At 43.8% G+C, this 16,724-nt stretch overlaps 1 protein-coding gene across 7 annotated transcripts in view; it reads left to right on the top strand.

Moving 5' to 3' along the window:
• MUS81 (MUS81 structure-specific endonuclease subunit) overlaps positions 1 to 16,724 on the top strand; it is a 244,377-nt gene that overhangs the window by 8,830 nt on the left and 218,823 nt on the right. The window contains exon 2 of one of the 7 annotated variants that reach the window (XM_075837351.1): positions 6,672 to 6,890. The exons of the other annotated variants lie outside the window; for them this stretch is intronic. The gene's annotated coding sequence lies outside the window, so the exon portion shown is untranslated. The remainder of the gene's footprint in view (positions 1 to 6,671; positions 6,891 to 16,724) is intronic. 7 annotated transcript variants of the gene reach the window in all.

Here is a 16,724-nt window from a genome sequence, read left to right as displayed (position 1 = left end):
GCCTATCCTGTGTATATGTCATAAATGTCCCTGATGGGAAACCCCTTTATGGCTCGGTTCCCACGTAGCGTAAACACTGCAGGATTTCCGCAACTGAATTTTGTGCGGAAATTCCGCAGCGTTTACAGTAGCAGCAAAGTGGATGAGATTTAGAAAATCTCTTACTCACGCTTTGGAAAAAAAACGCAGTGTGAACATTAATAACTTGACCTACGGTGTGGATTTTAATTCCGCAGCCTGTCAATTTCTGCTGCGTTTTTGTTGATTTTCTGTTGCGGGTTTTCCCTATTGAATTCAATGGGGATACAAAACCCGCAACAGAAAGCCAAGCGTTGCGACATTTGCGGTGTAATCACAGCGTTTAGCTTACACCGTGATTTTTTTTTTCTACCCCCAAACCCCGCAGAAAAAAACGAAATTCTCCCGCATAAAAGAAGGTCTCATACAGCCACGTCTACGAAAAAATATGGCGGCTGAAAGGCAGAGGCAAAAACTTTAGCTTTTCATTAAGGCCATTTCAGGCCCCGTCATTAAGGGGTTAAGCTGTTGGCGTCATAAAAATACAAAGTACAAAAATAATATAGGACAGCATCAAGAATCTAAACCTATACAAGGACTGTCTTGACTCTGCAGCTAGTCCATAAAGCAGGAGTGCAGGGAGTATATTCTCTCCTGATAGAGCGCCCTACAGTGCAACATGTTGGGTCCTTGTACTCGTATTACAGATCGGTGATGTATGGACCGGTAATACAGCGCCCCTACCCTGGTATAGGCCCAACAGCGTGGATTTTTCTTCCGGATATCTAACTCACTCGACATGACATGGAGGTCACAGGCAGCTGCCTCCACACTAGTACTGTTGGATTTATGCAGGGAGTCTGGAGATAATGCTGATCCCCAGCCGCATGTCTAGCGCACGTCTGGCTGAGATCAATAGATGCAACGAGCACTTACGGCTTTCATCCGATGCCCTGCAGTGGCCATTTACATTATGCTTTATACACAGCTCATGCAACCAGTAGTCGCCGAGTCACACGCTAATCTCATATAGGGTTAAATGAATTTCTGTGGTATGCAGGTTGTTAGGGACGCGGCTGTTGTATTGCGCTAGACTGGATCAGAGCGTGACTCATTGGTGCTTCGCCGCAGTCTCCTCTACACACACACGGCACTCTGTTGCGGGCACCTCGTCGTGTCTGCGGTTACATAATTAGAATATTATTGGGGCAGTGGCTGCCGCTGAGTCCCGCACTCATGAAGAAGGTGCCTGTCACTGAGCATGAAGGGTGGGGCTCTATAGAAGGCAAGTTAAATGCCTTCTGTTCTGCTGGTAGGCGCAGGGTTGCCCATTATGTCCTAATATGGGCATGCAAGCTGCAGGGGCGGGGCCTGTGCCACGTCAGGCCCGGTGCGGGGAGGGGAGCGATAGGGCGCCTGGGACTTCCTTTTTTGGAAGCGACCTCCTAAGCGAGGAGGCTGCGCACAAACGTCCCATCACGGCGTGGGGAGGCGGCGGCTGCTCACAAAACGTCCCATCACTGGCCGGGGGGAGGTGGCGACTGTTGCTAATGGTGTGTGCTATTGTGCTTCATCCTCTGGGACTGGACTGTGTGTGACATAACCGTGTGCAGATGTCTGCCAGGGTTATTATGTCTGCAGTGTTCAGCTCTTGAGTAATACTCTGTCTTCAAATACCTCCTGCTCTTATTTCTACATCGCTCATTGCTTGTCTCCCATTGTGCTGCTGCCAGGGGCGTAACTAAAGGCTCATGGGCCCTGGTGCCAAAGTTCAGCTTGGGCCCCCCCTTCCCCGCAACTGTTCTTTATCTGTGGCCCACCTGTAACTTACAGCTGCATTGCTGGGTTTCTTGACCCATTGATGCAGCATTAGCAGCCAGATGCGTTGCTACAGTCTGAAAAGATCATGGGCACAAACTCAAAGACATATGCTTTGTACCCCCCCCCCCCCATACCACAAAATAATGCAGCCCCCAATAATCGTCAAATACCAGTTCTACACAGTGACTAGTGCGCATAGTACAGGTACATCCAATGACTTACATGTGACGGCTTCTCTTCCAAGTTCCAGCCATGACTCGTTTTTGCGCACACACTTCCTATTCTGCTACCCCCCCCCCCCCCCCCGTGCTTCTACAGAGTTAGGTTAGGTTCACACAGGGCGGATACGCTGCGGCGCAGGGTATTCCGGATGACAAACCACACAGAATTGTGGTGCAGGTTTTCCGCCGTAATGACCGCTGCGGAAAATTGCATACAAAAAAAGTCATACTTTTACATAGCCATGGCGACGCGTCCCTCTGCAGGCTTGCCCCCTGGGATGACATTTTATCCCGTATCACCGGTGCAGCCTCTGATTGGCGGCAGCGGTTACATGGAATGTCCCAGGAGGCCGGCCTGGATGAAGAAACTGAATTCTGGGTAAGTATGAGATTTTATTTTTTTTCGGAGTTAAATCGCTGCTTTTTCGCCGCAAAAAAACACAACATCTGCTAGTTTTTGCGGGTTTTACATCCCATTGAATTCAATGGGGAAAACACGCAAAAAAATAAATACAATTGACATGCTGCGGATTAAAAATCACACCGCACGTCAATTTCTGAGCAGATTTTACGCTCGTCATTTACGCAGCGTCTGGATGAGATGTGATTAAATCTCATCCACTTTGCTGCTACTGTATTATCCTGCGGATTTTTCACAACGAAATCCGCTACGGAAACTGCAGTATCTACGTTCCGTGTAAACTTACCCTTCCCGTATAGTATTCCTTTTTGTGCCCCCAAAGTAATAATCCCCTCTATGCCCCCCAAAGTAATCATACCCCCTGCGGTCCGCTGCCGCCCGCCTTTTATCATGACAAGTCTTTATTGGCAATGTCTATATTACATATATATCTAAATATAAAGAATTTGCAGTTTTTTTCTTTAACCAGTTCAGGACCGGGCTATTTTGCGCCTTCAGGACCAGACACCGTTTAGTCATTTTTAGCATGTGTTAGTTAAATGGCTATAACTTTTTTATTTCTTGGGCTAGCGACATGATTTTTGCAATGTTTTTTCCGTAGACAATGCAGGTTTCTTTCTTTTTATCATTTTTATACACATCCTTTTTGCTATTTTAGAATTTTTATTCTTAAAGTTTGAAAATAATAGTAAAAAAATAAGCTTTTTTCCTTTTCAGCTATTTTTTTTGGTAATAACATAGTGTTACCCTAAAATAGACCTTTTATTTGTGATTGCCATTGTCTACCGTAAATTTTAATATATTACATGTCTATATTACGGTAATTGGCTTAGGGCTAGCGTTACAACAATGATTGGCAGGGGGGGGGGGAAACGTTTTTTTGGGGGTGGGTAGTTATTATTAATGTTTTTTTGCACTTTTATTTTTTTATTACTATGGTCTGTCCCTCAAAGGTCAAAAAAGACCTTTTGGGACCTTTTATATATTTTTTTCTTTCTTTTACACCATGTTTTTCCACAGCAGCCCCAGTTACAGGTGAAATCAGCCCTCTCATAGTGACGATTGTCACTAATAGGGCTGTGCTCGGTCTAGTAAGACCTAGCAGCAGTCTACCACTAACGGCGCCTGATAATTGAAAGATATAACAAAAACTGGATATTTGAGGCGCTGCTTAAATAAATGGAAGATAAGTTTATTTCAATAATATAGAACAGTTGCTACGCGTTTCAACGCCGGACCGGCGTCTTCCTCAGTCTTCAACATGCCATTATGTTGTCATTCTATCTTGCCTGAGGAAGACGCCGGTCCGGCGTTGAAACGTGTAGCAACTGTTCTATATTATTGGAATAAAATTATCTTCCATTTATTTAAGCAGCGCCTCAAATATCCCGTTTTTGTTATATCTTTCAATTATACATTTGGCATCTCCTTGGAGTTTGCGTTGGGATCGGCAGCAGCTTTATTCACTACTACTTGCAGGCAATTTGTATCCTTATAGGTGAGCATTTATGGTCATTTTTGCTCATTTATATTTCATTTGATACGCACATGTGGCGCCGTGTTTTTTCTTCATTTTAGTATACTAACGGCACCTGGCAATCATGTGACCAGTCACATGAACACCGGGAGCAATAGAGACAGCGTCGCAGCCGCTGCCTCTATTCCTATACACAGCGTTCATTGAGCGCTGTGTACAAGTGATCAGAGAAGACAGAAGCACCGAAAGCTGCTTCTATCCTCTCCTCAGGGTCCTCGGCAGTCACTTACTGCTGGAGACCCGACATTCAGCTGCCCAAACGCTCGGGCAGCAAGTTAAAACCCGAGCCGTAAAAAGTATATGGCGCGGGTTTTAAGGACCCTGAACGCTGGCTGTAAAAACACAGCCAGCGGTCGTGAACCAGTTAAATATCTCAGTGACCCCTTTTATGGCTTTCTCCCTCTAGTTCCTTATCTGTTCCCAGTTGGTTGGCGGGCAATCCTTGTAGGCCAGCACAGCAAACACAGTTTGTACTTCTATATCAACTTAAAGTTTTCTCATCTTGGATAATTATGGCATATCCACCTCTGGGACCCGCACCTATCTTTAGAACGTTGCCCCCTAAACCCCGTTCTAGCTTACACGGCTTTCCTGGCCACATCCTGGTTAGGTGGTCGGGAGTTACGGAAACAGCCGAGCTCACTGAGAAGTGAATGGGAGTTATGGAAACAGCGTAGCACAGCAAGCTATGCTGTTTCCGTAGCTACCGAATTCTTGAAATAGCGTAGATCGCCGTGCTATGTTTTTCAGTAACTCCCGACCCCCTAACTAGGATGTGGCCGGGACGCAGCGGAGCTGAGTAAGCTAGAATGGGGTTTAGGGGTCCCCGTTCTATAGATAGGTGCGGGTACCAGAGGTGGGACCCACATCTATCGGACTTTTATGGCATATCCGGTGGATGTGGCATAATTGTCCAAGGGTCATCGATGCCTCAATGACCAGCCCCATTTTTTTCAAATCTGACGTGTCATTTTATGTGGTAATAACTCTGGAATGCTTTTGCCTATCCAAGCGATTCAGAGATTGTTTTCTCGTGACATATTGTACTTTATGTTAGTGGAAAAATTTGGTCAATAAATTCATAGCTTATTTGTGAAAAACTGCATAATTGAAAGAAAATTTGCAGAAGTTATAATTTTTCTAATTTTAAATGTAATCTGCTTGTAAAACAGATAGTAATACCACACAAAATTATTGCTAATTAACATCCCCCATATGTCTACTTCATATTTGCATTGTTTTTTGAACATAATTTTTTTTTAGGACATTACAAGGCTTAGGACTTTAGCAGCAATTTCTCACATTTTCAAGAAAATTTCAAAAGGCTATTTTGTCAAGGACACGTTCAGTTGTGAAGTGGCTTTGAGGGCCTTATATACTAGATAGACCCCATTTTAAAAACTGCACCCCTCAAAGTATTCAAAACAGCATTCAGAAAGTTTATTAACCCTTTAGGCGTTTCACAGGAATTAAAGCAACGTAGAGGTGAAATGTACAAATTTCATTTTTTTTGCCGAAATTCATTTGTAATAAAAAAATTTCTGTAACACAGAAGTTTTACCAGAGAAACGCAACTCAATATTTATTGCTCAGATTCTGCAGTTTTTAGAAATATCCCACATGTGGCTCTAGTGTGGTAATGGACTGAAATACCGGCCTCAGAAGCAAAGGAGCGCCTAGAGGATTTTGGGGCCTCCTTTTTTTAGAATATATTTTAGCCACCATGTCAGGTTTGAAGAGGTCTTGTGGTGCCAAAACAGTGGAATCTCCCCCAAAGTGGTTTTGGAAACTACACACCTCAAGGAATTTATCTAGGGGTATAGTTAGCATCTTGACCCGACCGGTCTTTTGCTATATTTATTGGAATAGGTCTGTGAAAATGAAAATCTTTTTTTCTGAAAAAATATAAAAAAATGTAAAAAATGTAAAAAAGCTCCCCAAAACTTGTAAAGCTATTTCTCCCGATTACGGCAATACCCCATATGTGGTAATAAAAGGCTGTTTGGACCCACGGCAGAGCTCAGAATGGAGGGACGCCATTTTGCTTTTGGAGCGCAGATTTTGCTTGGCAGTTCTGTTTGGGGTTTTGCTGGTATTTCAGTTTATAATGTGGGGGCATATGTAATCTGTGCGGAGTACATCAGGGCATAATAAGAGGGTATAATAATGGGGTAAATAAATAATTCATAGATGTGTGGCCGGTGTCGCACTGATAAATGGTGCCCGATCTTATCCGCTTTTGCACACAATTTCTGCCGCTATATTCTGAGCGCCAGAACTTTTTTTTATTTTTTCTCCACCGGAGCCGTGCGAGGGCTTATTTGTTACGTTACAATCTGTAGTTTTCATTGGTACCATTTTAGGGTACATGTGATTTTTTTGATCACTTTTCATTCGATTTTTTTGGCAAGCAGAGTGACAAAAAAACCATACATTTTGACAATGTTTTTTGTCCTTTTTTTTTTTACAGTAATCACTGTGTGCTATAAATGACATTTTACTTTATTCTGCGGGTCGATACGATTACGGCGATACCATATGTATATCGTTTTTTTATGTTTTGTGGCGTTTGCGCAATAAAATCACTTTTCTATAAAATTATTTATTTTTTGTGTCGCCATATTCTGAGAGCCATAATTTTTTTATTTTTCAGTCAAAAAAGCTTTGTAAGGTTGTGGTTCCCAACCGGGGTCCAGGGGTGCCGCGGCACTCCGCTCATCCACTGCAGAAAAAAAAAAATATATTTTTTTTGCTACAAGCTCCGCCCCCGACGTTGTAGCAGACGTGACACGCGGACGTCTTTTACGAGTACCGCTCACTTCTTCCCACTAGAAGCCTGACGGAGGGAGAGGAGCCATTAACGCTGGGCAGGGTAAGTCTTTTTTTCTTTCGTTTGTTAGCAGTTGTGTGTGAAATGGAGCCAGAATGCCGGAAGTTGTAGTCCTCTCCTCTTATACCTCCTCCCTGTAATATCCCCTGACATCCCATAATAACCTCCTGGACATGCTGGTAGTTGTAGTCCTTTCCTCTTATACCTCCTCTCTGTAATGTCCTCTGATATCCCATAATAACGTCCTGGACATGCTGGTAGTTGTAGTCCTCTCCTCTTATACCTCCTCCTGTAATGTCCTCTGATATCCCATAATAACGTCCTGGACATGCTAATAGTTGTAGTTCTCTCCTCTTATACCTCCTCTCTGTAATGTCCTCTGATATCCCATAATAACGTCCTGGACATGCTAATAGTTGTAGTTCTCTCCTCTTATACCTCCTCCCTGCAATGTCCTCTGATATCCCATAATAACAGTCTGCACATGCTGGGAGTTGTAGTCCTCTCCTCTTATACCTCCTCTCTGTAATGTCCTCTGATATCCCATAATAACAGTCTGGACATGCTGGTAGTTGTAGTTCTCTCCTCTTATACCTCCTCTCTGTAATGTCCTCTGATATCTCATAACAGCCTGGACATGCTGGAAGTTGTAGTTCTCTCCTCTTATACCTCCTCCCTGTAATGTCCTCTGATATCCCATAATAACAGTCTGGACATGCTGGTAGTTGTAGTTCTCTCCTCTTATACCTCCTCCCTGTAATGTCCTCTGATATCCCATAATAACAGTCTGGACATGCTGGTAGTTGTAGTTCTCTCCTCTTATACCTCCTCCTGTAATGTCCTCTAAAATCCCATAATAACAGCCTGGACATGCTGGTAGTTGTAGTCCTCTCCTCTTATACCCCCTCCCTGTAATGTCCTCTGATATCACATAATAACAGTCTGGACATGCTGGGAGTTGTAGTTCTCTCCTCTTATACCTACTCTCTGTAATGTCCTCTTATATCCCATAATAACAGCCTGGACATGCTGGTAGTTGTAGTCCTCTCCTCTTATACCTACTCTCTGTAATGTCCTCTTATATCCCATAATAACAGCCTGGACATGCTGGTAGTTGTAGTCCTCTCCTCTTATACCTACTCTCTGTAATGTCCTCTTATATCCCATAATAACAGCCTGGACATACTGGTAGTTGTAGTCCTCTCCTCTTATGCCTACTCTCTGTAATGTCCTCTTATATCCCATAATAACAGCCTGGACATGCTGGTAGTTGTAGTCCTCTCCTCTTATACCTACTCTCTGTAATGTCCTCTTATATCCCATAATAACAGCCTGGACATGCTGGTAGTTGTAGTTCTCTCCTCTTATACCTACTCTCTGTAATGTCCTCTTATATCCCATAATAACAGCCTGGACATGCTGGTAGTTGTAGTCCTCTCCTCTTATACCTACTCTCTGTAATGTCCTCTTATATCCCATAATAACAGCCTGGACATACTGGTAGTTGTAGTCCTCTCCTCTTATGCCTACTCTCTGTAATGTCCTCTTATATCCCATAATAACAGCCTGGACATGCTGGTAGTTGTAGTCCTCTCCTCTTATGCCTACTCTCTGTAATGTCCTCTTATATCCCATAATAACAGCCTGGACATGCTGGTAGTTGTAGTCCTCTCCTCTTATGCCTACTCTCTGTAATGTCCTCTTATATCCCATAATAACAGCCTGGACATGCTGGTAGTTGTAGTCCTCTCCTCTTATGCCTACTCTCTGTAATGTCCTCTTATATCCCATAATAACAGCCTGGACATGCTGGTAGTTGTAGTCCTCTCCTCTTATGCCTACTCTCTGTAATGTCCTCTTATATCCCATAATAACAGCCTGGACATGCTGGTAGTTGTAGTCCTCTCCTCTTATACCTACTCTCTGTAATGTCCTCTTATATCCCATAATAACAGCCTGGACATGCTGGTAGTTGTAGTCCTCTCCTCTTATACCTACTCTCTGTAATGTCCTCTTATATCCCATAATAACAGCCTGGACATGCTGGTAGTTGTAGTCCTCTCCTCTTATACCTACTCTCTGTAATGTCCTCTTATATCCCATAATAACAGCCTGGACATGCTGGTAGTTGTAGTCCTCTCCTCTTATACCTACTCTCTGTAATGTCCTCTTATATCCCATAATAACGTCCTGGACATGCTGGTAGTTGTAGTCCTCTCCTCTTATACCTACTCTCTGTAATGTCCTCTTATATCCCATAATAACAGCCTGGACATGCTGGTAGTTGTAGTCCTCTCCTCTTATACCTACTCTCTGTAATGTCCTCTTATATCCCATAATAACAGCCTGGACATGCTGGTAGTTGTAGTCCTCTCCTCTTATACCTACTCTCTGTAATGTCCTCTTATATCCCATAATAACAGCCTGGACATGCTGGTAGTTGTAGTCCTCTCCTCTTATACCTACTCTCTGTAATGTCATCTTATATCCCATAATAACAGCCTGGACATGCTGGTAGTTGTAGTCCTCTCCTCTTATACCTACTCTCTGTAATGTCCTCTTATATCCCATAATAACAGCCTGGACATGCTGGTAGTTGTAGTCCTCTCCTCTTATACCTACTCTCTGTAATGTCCTCTTATATCCCATAATAACAGCCTGGACATGCTGGTAGTTGTAGTCCTCTCCTCTTATACCTACTCTCTGTAATGTCCTCTTATATCCCATAATAACAGCCTGGACATGCTGGGAGTTGTAGTTCTCTCCTCTTATACCTACTCTCTGTAATGTCCTCTTATATCCCATAATAACGTCCTGGACATGCTGGTAGTTGTAGTTCTCTCCTCTTATACCTCCTCTCTGTAATGTCCTCTTATATCCCATAATAACAGCCTGGACATGCTGGTAGTTGTAGTCCTCTCCTCTTATACCTACTCTCTGTAATGTCCTCTTATATCCCATAATAACAGCCTGGACATGCTGGTAGTTGTAGTCCTCTCCTCTTATGCCTACTCTCTGTAATGTTCTCTTATATCCCATAATAACAGCCTGGACATGCTGGTAGTTGTAGTCCTCTCCTCTTATACCTACTCTCTGTAATGTCCTCTTATATCCCATAATAACAGCCTGGACATGCTGGGAGTTGTAGTCCTCTCCTCTTATACCTACTCTCTGTAATGTCCTCTTATATCCCATAATAACAGCCTGGACATGCTGGGAGTTGTAGTTCTCTCCTCTTATACCTCCTCTCTGTAATATCCTCTGATATCCCATAATAACGTCCTGGACATGCTGGTAGTTGTAGTTCTCTCCTCTTATACCTACTCTCTGTAATGTCCTCTTATATCCCATAATAACAGCCTGGACATGCTGGTAGTTGTAGTTCTCTCCTCTTATACCTCCTCTCTATAATGTCCTCTGATATCCCATAATAACGTCCTGAATATGCTGGTAGTTATAGTACTCTCCTCTTATACCTCCTCCCTGTAATATCCTCTGATATCCCATAATAACGTCCTGGACATGCTGGTAGTTGTAGTTCTCTCCTCTTATACCTCCTCCCTGTAATGTCCTCTGATATCCCATAATAACAGTCTGGGCATGCTGGGAGTTGTAGTTCTCTCTTATACCTCCTCCCTGTAATGTCCTTTGATATCTCATAACAGCCTAGAAATTCTGGAAGTTGTAGTCCTCTCCTCTTATACCTCCTCTCTGTAATGTCCTCTGATATCCCATAATAACATCCTGGATATGCTGGGAGTTGTAGTTCTCTCCTCTTATACCTACTCTCTGTAATGTCCTCTTATATCCCATAATAACAGCCTGGACATGCTGGTAGTTGTAGTCCTCTCCTCTTATACCTACTCTCTGTAATGTCCTCTTATATCCCATAATAACAGCCTGGACATGCTGGTAGTTGTAGTCCTCTCCTCTTATGCCTACTCTCTGTAATGTCCTCTTATATCCCATAATAACAGCCTGGACATGCTGGTAGTTGTAGTCCTCTCCTCTTATGCCTACTCTCTGTAATGTCCTCTTATATCCCATAATAACAGCCTGGACATGCTGGTAGTTGTAGTCCTCTCCTCTTATGCCTACTCTCTGTAATGTCCTCTTATATCCCATAATAACAGCCTGGACATGCTGGTAGTTGTAGTCCTCTCCTCTTATGCCTACTCTCTGTAATGTCCTCTTATATCCCATAATAACAGCCTGGACATGCTGGTAGTTGTAGTCCTCTCCTCTTATACCTACTCTCTGTAATGTCCTCTTATATCCCATAATAACAGCCTGGACATGCTGGTAGTTGTAGTCCTCTCCTCTTATACCTACTCTCTGTAATGTCCTCTTATATCCCATAATAACAGCCTGGACATGCTGGTAGTTGTAGTCCTCTCCTCTTATACCTACTCTCTGTAATGTCCTCTTATATCCCATAATAACGTCCTGGACATGCTGGTAGTTGTAGTCCTCTCCTCTTATACCTACTCTCTGTAATGTCCTCTTATATCCCATAATAACAGCCTGGACATGCTGGTAGTTGTAGTCCTCTCCTCTTATACCTACTCTCTGTAATGTCCTCTTATATCCCATAATAACAGCCTGGACATGCTGGTAGTTGTAGTCCTCTCCTCTTATACCTACTCTCTGTAATGTCCTCTTATATCCCATAATAACAGCCTGGACATGCTGGTAGTTGTAGTCCTCTCCTCTTATACCTACTCTCTGTAATGTCCTCTTATATCCCATAATAACAGCCTGGACATGCTGGTAGTTGTAGTCCTCTCCTCTTATACCTACTCTCTGTAATGTCATCTTATATCCCATAATAACAGCCTGGACATGCTGGTAGTTGTAGTCCTCTCCTCTTATACCTACTCTCTGTAATGTCCTCTTATATCCCATAATAACAGCCTGGACATGCTGGTAGTTGTAGTCCTCTCCTCTTATACCTACTCTCTGTAATGTCCTCTTATATCCCATAATAACAGCCTGGACATGCTGGTAGTTGTAGTTCTCTCCTCTTATACCTACTCTCTGTAATGTCCTCTTATATCCCATAATAACAGCCTGGACATGCTGGGAGTTGTAGTTCTCTCCTCTTATACCTACTCTCTGTAATGTCCTCTTATATCCCATAATAACGTCCTGGACATGCTGGTAGTTGTAGTTCTCTTCTCTTATACCTCCTCTCTGTAATGTCCTCTTATATCCCATAATAACAGCCTGGACATGCTGGTAGTTGTAGTCCTCTCCTCTTATACCTACTCTCTGTAATGTCCTCTTATATCCCATAATAACAGCCTGGACATGCTGGTAGTTGTAGTCCTCTCCTCTTATGCCTACTCTCTGTAATGTTCTCTTATATCCCATAATAACAGCCTGGACATGCTGGTAGTTGTAGTCCTCTCCTCTTATACCTACTCTCTGTAATGTCCTCTTATATCCCATAATAACAGCCTGGACATGCTGGGAGTTGTAGTCCTCTCCTCTTATACCTACTCTCTGTAATGTCCTCTTATATCCCATAATAACAGCCTGGACATGCTGGGAGTTGTAGTTCTCTCCTCTTATACCTCCTCTCTGTAATATCCTCTGATATCCCATAATAACGTCCTGGACATGCTGGTAGTTGTAGTTCTCTCCTCTTATACCTACTCTCTGTAATGTCCTCTTATATCCCATAATAACAGCCTGGACATGCTGGTAGTTGTAGTTCTCTCCTCTTATACCTCCTCTCTATAATGTCCTCTGATATCCCATAATAACGTCCTGAATATGCTGGTAGTTATAGTACTCTCCTCTTATACCTCCTCCCTGTAATATCCTCTGATATCCCATAATAACGTCCTGGACATGCTGGTAGTTGTAGTTCTCTCCTCTTATACCTCCTCCCTGTAATGTCCTCTGATATCCCATAATAACAGTCTGGGCATGCTGGGAGTTGTAGTTCTCTCTTATACCTCCTCCCTGTAATGTCCTTTGATATCTCATAACAGCCTAGAAATTCTGGAAGTTGTAGTCCTCTCCTCTTATACCTCCTCTCTGTAATGTCCTCTGATATCCCATAATAACATCCTGGACATGCTGGGAGTTGTAGTTCTCTCTTATATCTCCTCCCTGTAATGTCCATTGATATCACATAATAATAGCCTGGACATGCTGGGAGTGGTTGTTCTTATACCTCCTTATTTATTCCTTCCCCAGGAGTAAGCACACTTTCTCTCTGTGATGGTCACTTTACTAGAGGGGCAGATGGTCATTTTATGGGGGGGGGAGGGGGGGGCGGAGAGACGGAGGCTGATGGTGACTTTACGGGGGGGGCTGATGGTCATTTTACTGGGGGGTCGGAGGCTGATGGTGACTTTACTGGGGGGGCTGAGGCTGGTGGTCACTTTACTGGAGGGGGCTTATGGTCTCTTTACTGAGGGGGTCATTGTACTGTGAGTGGGGGGCTGATGGTCATTACTTTGAGTGGGGGGCTGATGGTCATTACTGTGAGTGGGGGGCTGATGGTCATTTCATTGTGAGTGGGGGGGCTGATGGTCATTATACTGTGAGTGGTGGGCTGATGGTCATTTTACTGTGAGTGGGGGGCTGATGGTCATTACTGTGAGTGGGGGGCTGATGGTCATTACTGTGAGTGGGGGGCTGATGGTCATTACTGGGAGTGGGGGGCTGATGGTCATTACTGGGAGTGGGGGGCTGATGGTCATTACTGTGAGTGGGGGGCTGATGGTCATTACTGTGAGTGGGGGGCTGATGGTCATTACTGTGAGTGGGGGTGCTGATGGTCTTCGAGTGGTATCCGACTCTGACCTCCCATTGAAATTAATAGGAGGCAGAAAAAACCTGCGGCGCTCGTTTGGTGCTTTTTTTGTCTGCGGTTTTTGCATTCGCTTCAACGGCTTAAAAAAAAAAGAAGCCAAACAACGCTGTCTATTCAAAATCTGCCTCAAAATTTCTAAATGAATTGGAGGCAGATTTTTAGTTTCTGCCTTACAATAAAACATTGTGTGAACATACCCTAAGGCCGGATTCACACGAGCGTGTGCGTTTTGCATGCGCAAAAAACGCGGCGTTTTGCGCGTTCAAAAGGTCCATAACAGCTCCGTGTGTCAGCAGCATATGATGCGTGGCTGCGTAATTTGTCGCGCAGCCGCCATCATTATGACACTCTGTATGTTTGTTAACAGAAAAGCACTGTTTCTGTTTTCATTCATAGTTTTTACTGCTGTTGCGCAAATCACGCGCGTCACACGGTACTTCTGTGTTCTGCGCGTCATTTTCACGCACCCATTGACTTCAATGGGTGCGTGATGCGCGAAAAACTCACAAATATAGGACATCTCGTGAGTTTTACACAGTGGACACACGCTGCGTGAAAATCACGGACTGTCTGAACGGCCCCATTGACAAACATAGGTCCGTGCGAGGCACGTGAAAATCACGCGCATTGCACGGACGTATTATACGTTCATCTGAATAAGCACTAAGGGTGTAGTGCTTGTTTTTAGCCATTTTTTGTCGTTTTGTAAACCAATAATAATGCTAGTATTGTTTTTTAATTTTTTTTTGCGCCGTTCACCGTGCGGGGAAAATAATATTATAGTTTTATAGTTGGGGTCGTTATGAATGCGGTGATACCAAATATGTGTACTTTTTTAACGTTTTTTTTTTTTTTCTATAATAAAAGACTTATTATAGGAAAAAAAGCATTTTTTGTTTTTGTAACTTATAACTTGTTTTTACACTTTTATAAAACATTTTTATTATTTTTTTTCTTTAATTTTTACTTGAAGACCTGCAGCACTGATGGCTGCTATAATACATTACACTGCCTAGGTAGTGTAACGTATTATAAACTGTCAATGTGACGCTGAGTCACACTGACAGGAAGACTATGAGGACCAGCTGGTCCTCATAGGCTTCCGTGAATGGCAGACCGGAGGCCGTTGTATGGCCTCAGGTTTTGCCATGCAACCGACGGCAGCACCCACAATCTGTCCTCGGGAAAGTTTGTTGTAGCAACAAACTTTCCAGTTTGTTGCTACACCAAACTTTCCCTGTAATCACATTATCGGGACCTGAACCAATCAGGTCCCGATCATGTCTCCGGGACCAGAAGCAGGGGTTAACAGCGCGATCCGGGTGTCAGCACTACTCTAAGACATCAGGATCGCGCTTTTAACACCCACTGTGAATCCACGTCAGCGCTGCACAGAGCCCAGCAAGCGCCGGCGTGAATTTACTGTGCGCGGTCAGGAAGCAGTTAATAAAGCTGATCATATTCTCTGTAGGTTCGGCTGTCTGTGAGCAGGTTGCTGGGGAGCCAGGGACACTGACACAGCCGGCGTCCGAGCGCTTTTCACAGCGCTATGCTGGCTGGAACAGAGATCTGTATATTCACGCCCTGGCAGCACGGGGTATGTGCGAAAATGATGTGAATATACAGATTGTCGGCATGAAAGGCTTGACAGGCACTATTTTACGATTTGTCTGTTTGTATCTTTCATGGGCAGTGAACCCTGAAGTGATAACTACAATACTGTGAGCGTGCACTGATCTATGCACAGCAGAACACATTATATATAGAGATCTAAATATCTCTGCACACTCCAGAAGAAAGAAATCAGTTTTTATTTTCGCTTTCCCTGGCAAGTAAGATAAGAAGGGACGGCAGGGTGCTTGAGGAAGACGAAGACGGAGCAGTCCTAGTCTTATCTAATGCTCATTAGCAGCTCAGCTCTCCGATGACAGTGTCCTGAGACTTTTTGCCGGAGGGAAGGGGGAGAATCACCCAGGCACAGAGACTAGTGCGCGCAGAAAATTCATCCTAATGACGGGAAAGTAAGAGCACAGCAGTGTATGCAAGTCCACCACTTCTGCCTGATACAGCGCGGAGTGCGGCAGTGTGATTACCCTGACTCCTCCTCCTTAGTACAGCCCAGTCAGTGTTAGTGTGGCGAGGTGGGCCTCCCTGGATTAGGGGCCTTTCTGCCGTTCATTTTTGAGCAAGTTATGAACAATTTTAGATCGCTAGATCGTGCTGTGAGTAAGTCCCACAGAAACTTTACCGAAGTATCAGGAGTGTGAATAGACATCGCATCCTGGCTGGAGGCGATGTCTATTCATTCTCAAGACACTTCGGTAAAGTTAATGTGGGAGTATGTGACAACACAGTGTGATCTTGCGAGATCACGCTGTGCTGTGCGTACAGCTAACCATGAATGAAGAGAAGTGTATGAAGCTGATGGGTCAGCGTCATACACTTCTCTTTACAACGGCCACTTGGTAAAAAATTAAAAGAAAGCCCAGTTGGTCATTAAGAAACGAATTAGCATAAATCTAAAATTGTTCATAACTTGCTCAAAAATGATAGTTTTTCAAAATAAAAACCACTGTTATTACCTACATTCCAGCGCCGATCACATTATGTAGGAGATTGGGCACTTATAATCTGGTGACAGAGCCTCTTCAAACTCCTGAGTCGCTTTCACAGTATGTTTTGGGTCATTGTCCATCTGTACTGTGAAGCGACGTCCAATCAACCTTGCTGCATTTGGTTGAATCTGAGCAGTAAGTAAATCCCTGAACACTTCACAATTCATCCGGCTGCTTCTGTCTTCAGTCACATCATCAATAAACACTAGTCACCCAGTGCCTTTGGCAGCCATACATGCCCATGCCATCACACTGCCACCACCATGGTTTACAGAGGATGTGGTGTGCTTTGGATCATGAGCCGTTCCAAGTCTTCTCCATACTTTCTTCCTCCCAACATTCTGGTACAGGTTGATCTTAGTTTCATCTGTCCAAAGAATGCTGTCCAGAACTGGGCGGCTTCTTTACATGTTGTTTGGCAAAGTCTAATCT

This window comes from Rhinoderma darwinii, chromosome 9 (assembly GCF_050947455.1).
Source record: "Rhinoderma darwinii isolate aRhiDar2 chromosome 9, aRhiDar2.hap1, whole genome shotgun sequence".
NCBI lineage: Eukaryota > Metazoa > Chordata > Amphibia > Anura > Rhinodermatidae > Rhinoderma > Rhinoderma darwinii.
The sequence above is the reverse complement of the archived record's forward strand: the minus strand, read 5'-3'. Positions and strand labels throughout refer to the sequence as shown.